This window comes from Eumetopias jubatus, unplaced genomic scaffold (genome assembly GCF_037043125.1).
Source record: "Eumetopias jubatus isolate StellerSeaLion01/CBP00866 unplaced genomic scaffold, mEumJub1_p1.0 scaffold_6, whole genome shotgun sequence".
In the NCBI taxonomy this organism is placed as follows: domain Eukaryota; kingdom Metazoa; phylum Chordata; class Mammalia; order Carnivora; family Otariidae; genus Eumetopias; species Eumetopias jubatus.
This window is the reverse complement of record NW_028274812.1, coordinates 78190898-78196338: the sequence shown is the minus strand read 5'-3', so window position 1 is coordinate 78196338 and position 5441 is coordinate 78190898. Positions and strand designations below refer to the sequence as shown.

General features: G+C 37.4%; 1 non-coding gene across 1 annotated transcript; it reads left to right on the top strand.

The window, feature by feature from the left end:
* Positions 1-4159: 4159 nt before the first annotated feature.
* LOC114213094 (U6 spliceosomal RNA) lies at positions 4160-4266 on the top strand. Its single transcript, XR_003610126.1, has one exon. It is a non-coding gene; the product is annotated as a U6 spliceosomal RNA (small nuclear RNA).
* Positions 4267-5441: the final 1175 nt, after the last annotated feature.

Sequence of the window (5441 nt, the reverse complement as noted above, 5' to 3'; positions counted from 1 at the left end):
CCACCCTCACTTCTGATAGAAAGTGCAAGTTTGGGTGTATAACTGACCACCCTCCATTTCAATAATTTGCTAAAAAGGACTCATAGAACTCACTGAAAGCATAATTATTATACTCATTATTAAGGTTTATTACAATGCACTAGGACAGATTAAACCAAGGGAAGAGATGCATCAGGCAGAGTCCAAAAGAGTTCTAAACTTAGAGCTTCTTATTGTTCTCTCTCGCTGGAGTGTGGACAGCATTAACTCTTTCAGTAAGAATGTGAAACAATACGCACAAAGTATTGCCAATCAGGATAACTCACCTAAGCCTTGACTTGCAGAGTTTTTATTGGGGCTCAGTTACATAGACCTGATTGGTTGTCCGCATTGCTGACCTCCATATCTAGCCCCTCTGGAGGTCTCCTTGATGACACATGACCTAAAGTCCCCACCCTGCATCACATTGATAGGCTATTGGTATGGCCCAAAGTTCTCAGACACTCTTATCAGAGATGACATTTCAAGGGTTTAGAGATCACCTCTCAGAGGGACTAAGGGTAAAAACCTGACTTCTCTTTGGGTAAGGTTAATTCTTTACTACACACTGAGGTGACACAGTTTGCCTTTTAAAAAATTCTTCCTCCCATTTCTGTCTTTTCTTTCTGTGCCAAAATCTTATAAGCTGCAAAACAATCTATGTCCCCAACACCTTCTTCTTAGCCACTGTCAATTCAGGCTAACATAGTGACTGGGCTTTAAAAAATGAGAACAGGGTAAGTGTCGTGTCTTCATCCTCAGCATCATGTCTTCATCCTCAGCTTAACAAACGCCACAGAAGTCTCTGGGCAAATCTCATGGTGCCAGGTCCCTGGAGAATGTTATTTGCAAGGATAGCTTCTCACTTGGAAAATTACAACAAATACAAGTCATCTCAGAGGACAAGGACTAAAAGTCTGATTTCCATGGTGACATAGGGACTGCACTTCTCCACTAGAGACAGAGCATGTTGAAGACTTATTCTGGGCCACATAGTTTCAAACAATGCAGTTTCTAACAAAGATTAAATTACCCTAAAGAAAGTGACTATGTGATTTAGGTAAAGCTGCCTCAAAGCCTTAGAACAGTTCCCTTTAAAGCTCTCTCAGGTGGCTTTTTGTTTTACTTGAGATTCCTTTCCTTGCCAACCTGTTTCCTTCAGTGCAAACGTAGCCAAAGAAGCCTCCTCAGATAATGAGAAGAGGTTTTATTCCTGGAGATTTTTTCCATCTTGAGTCATGGCTCACATTAATCATCTTTAGAGATTTTTATAAGAGTTGCCTACCTTAAAATTTTAAAAAATTCTTTGGAAAAAGCAGATGGGGCCCAACTTTGGGCTTATGCCTACAGAGTGAGTTCTGTGGTAAAGGGCTTTATTTGAAAATAAAATATTTTCCACGAGCACTTCTCTAACTAAATCATATAGCACAATAATAAAAGGGCTTGAATTCACAAAAACAATCATTATTTGCTAAGGGAAACCTTTTCAAATGTGCCCACACCTACCCACATCTGCTTTTTGATCTTGAGGCCAAAAACTCTCTTGAATTAAGTGTTTTGCTTCTAGTGCACTTATCTCAGAATTGTGAAATGAAATAAATAGGAAAAGTAAACAGCATTATTTTAAAATAATGCAATTTGTATCTAATGTGGTCATGTGTGGTACTCTTATGTTGAACTATAATTTGAAATACTTCATATCCTATATTTTAAAAACTAACCTGGTGTTTTCTCCTACATCTTCAAAAGTGACTATATTTTCATATTGTCATTAACATTGATTATGCTACCATACTAGTGTTCTGCTTTATATATTTTAATTAAATGTTTTTTGTATTTTGTACTTGTATCCTGAGGCAATTTTAACATGAAGGGGACAATTTTATAAATGGGAAAAAAAACATATCAAATGAATAGTGTGTTCCCTGCTGCATAGAATATTTAAAAGCCAGAATTCCCTGCTTCAAAATGTTTCCAGGCAAAGTAAAATTATAAGGAAAATTAGATGCTCTTAAATGTCAAGAGTAAGTTATTTTCTCTTATTTGGCTTGATTTTTGGTTTGTTTGATGCAGTCATGAAACCATTTCCCCTTAAAGATGAGTCTGGTTTTTCTGAAGAGAAGGTATGAAGGTTTATTACATGGTCACTTATAAGTATTAAATAATTGAAGATAATGCAGTGTCTAAAAATAGGGGGCTGTTTACATGATTATGGAACATAAACAGTGCATAATCTCTAAAAGTTAGGTCATAAAATGACATAGAAAAATGTTTCCTATATGTTAAGTGAAAAAAATCAATTATAATCTATATACACAGAATAGTCCTTATTTAAGAAAAAATATGTAGAATATGAATAAATAATATATGTAAATATGCATAGAAAACACTGAAAGGCTATTTAGACCAGATTAGTAGTGGTTCTCTCTGCATGAAGTAGACATGTTTTGAAAGATCATAAATCATTAAATCGAAGAGCTGAAGTGCCTTTGAGATCATTTAATTCAGTCACGCGTTAATTCACTAGATAATTAATTCCTTGGCTATTTAAAGACTGTTCCCCTTCTTTCTCAATTCTCTTTTCTTCAGTATAACATCCCTAGTTTTTCCAACTTTTCTTTGTGATTTCCTGACTCCTCCCTGTCTTGGGTTGTTGGCATCCCTCTTAAGATGGGTCATCTAGAGTACACCCATGTTCCCAGTGTGATCAGGCCAGCCAGCATCCAATGGACTTGTTTGCTCCTTCAATATCTATCCAGTAAAGGCCATGGTTTGTACCAACATGAAGTGAACAGAACTTTTTCAGAGAATTTTTACATGAGCAACTATTAAAGGCATCTTCCCCAATTTGAATTCATTCTATTAATTCTTTGAATCCAAAGCAGGATTTCTTACGGCTATAACAATCTGATTCAGCTTCCAGCCTTTCTATTAACACTTATTAAGCCATATCTCATTTGTTTTACTCTATATCCCAGTCTATCAAGCTCATTTTGAATCTTGAATCTGTCCAGCAATATATTAGCTATATTCAGTTTTTTTCCCCAGTTTTTCCTTCCCATATTGATAAGCAAGATTTCTCTATCTTTACTCATCTCTGAAAACCATCTTTGAGAGTAAGGACTAGAAATCGTCTTACCGTCTCCAATGTCCCATATCTGCTTTTTCACAGAGGACTTTATGGTATGGCATTTCATTGGTCACCCCCTCCCACTCATTTATCCCAGCTCAGATAAGCAGGACAAGCATCCTACCTACAGGCATAGTCAGTGGCTGAGGAGGATTCAAATGCATTTTCTACATCAGAGTTTTAGTGCATTTCCCACCATCAGGCTCAGTAAAAAGAATACAAAGGCAAAGAGTGGAGGCAAAAAGTAAAGAGAGGGTTTTCCTGGAAGGAAGAAAATGTAGTAAAAGAATGAAGTAGCTAGTATCAATTAGCGTTTCCTGACAATCACTGACAAGCTGAGAGTCTATAAATAGAGTAAGGGGTTGGATCTCTTCTGTTTATCCCTATAAATGCCACCCATGTCTGGCTCGTTTATTTTAAATGTGGCTTCCAGAAAAATCATGGATAGGGGAGCCAAGCTCCTGGGAGAATTGGTCAGCTGTCAATTTCAGAGATTCTAGTCATTATTATTATAACATATTGTCCTTCCTGGACTTTAGATTCCATACCTACAAGATGAAGAAATTTAACTTGATGATGCTCAAGTCTTCCTCCGTTCAATATTTTTGAAACGAAGATAGATTGATGCACCCTCAAGGGGCAATTTATAATTTTTCCTTGCGATACTGTTCAAGATAATCTGTGAAATACAGATTTGGTATTTGCAGAGCCTCTCTCTTCCTTGGTAATTTTTTTTCATTTATCTCAGACTGACTCCCTGCTTTTTTTCTACAATCCTACAGTCCTCAAGCACTGCTATACCCCCACTCCACATGCTCTCTGCCTCTGCATGTTTCCTGCTTTCCTGGGAAAATTGCTATAACCCAACCATAGGGCAAGGGGATCTGGAAGCCTCTCTACCTAGACTCACATGCTACTCAACTGTGAATTCTACTTGCTGCCAAGTGACACATCCAATCACTTAATTTCTTATAGCCTCAGTTTATTCATATAAAATGATGATGGGGGATGGTGCTAGCTTTGGCAGCACACATACTAAAATTGGAACAATATAGAGAAGATTAGCATGGCCCCTGTGCAAGGATGACACTCAAATTTGTGAAGCATTCCATATTTTTATAACCATTATAAATAAATCTGTTAAATTTTTCTGGACAATGGCAGCATTTGGATTTTTTTAAAAACAAGTAAATTTCTTATTGATGGCAACAAAATAAAATAAAAATAAAATTATGATGATGGTTCTCATAAAACTGTTGTGAGTATATGCTGAATCAAGAGTCTAGAGTCATGGGGCACCTGGGGGGCTCAGTCGTTAAGTGTCTGCCTTCAGCTTAGGTCATGATTCCAGGGTCCTGGGATCAAGCCCCGCATTGGGCTCCCTGCTCCGCGGGAAGCCTGCTTCTCCCTCTCTCACTTCCCCTGCTTGTGTTCCCTCTCTCTCTGTGTCTCTCTCTGTCAAATAAATAAATAAAATCTTTAAAAAAAATTAAAAAAGTATAGAGTCTTAAGTGTATTGTCTAGCTCATAGAAAACACACAAATAGATGTTCACCAAAAAAACACTTCAGATTTCTCTATCATTTCTCTGTATCTTTACCCTCTGGTCTCAGAGGAAGAGGTGTCCGTATTCTTTTTCTTAGACTATCATAGCTCCTTTTGTATCTCTACTGGCCTCAAACAATAAAGAGGAATTATACATTCTTGTAGCAAAGTCCAGAGGGAGGACGACTTCAGAAGCTTGGCAGTGCCATGAGGAACTGAATTCTGTGCTCTCTTCTCTGCTCTTGCTGATATCAACTTCACTTTAAGGTTAGGGCTCCTTGGGATCACAAGATGACTGTAGCAGTTCCAGGGTCACATGCTTCATTTTGTACATTCAAGCAGAGAATAAGAATTGGTTCTAAAACTTCATTCAGAAGAGCAGAGAAGCTTCATTTTCAAAAGTCTAGGGGAAAGAAATCCCTCTCATATCTTACTGGTCTAAATTGGATGAAATGGCTTCCCTAAACCCATAACTAATGTCAGGTGATAAGTTCATTTTAAGTTTGAACCCCATACTCTGTTTCTAGAAATAGGGTGGAGTTGAATTTTTCTCCAATACACATAGAATTTGGAGTACCCAGGCAGCATTGTCCAATTGCATGATTCATATGGATTTCTATTCTGGAACTGTGTTCTGTGGCTTTCACATAAAATACAATGGGAATAGAGTTTCTTAGAATTAATCATCTTGTGGGCTTACACTTGGAAAGAGATAGTTGAAATTAAGGGTGGTTACTGCAAGAAAGGGT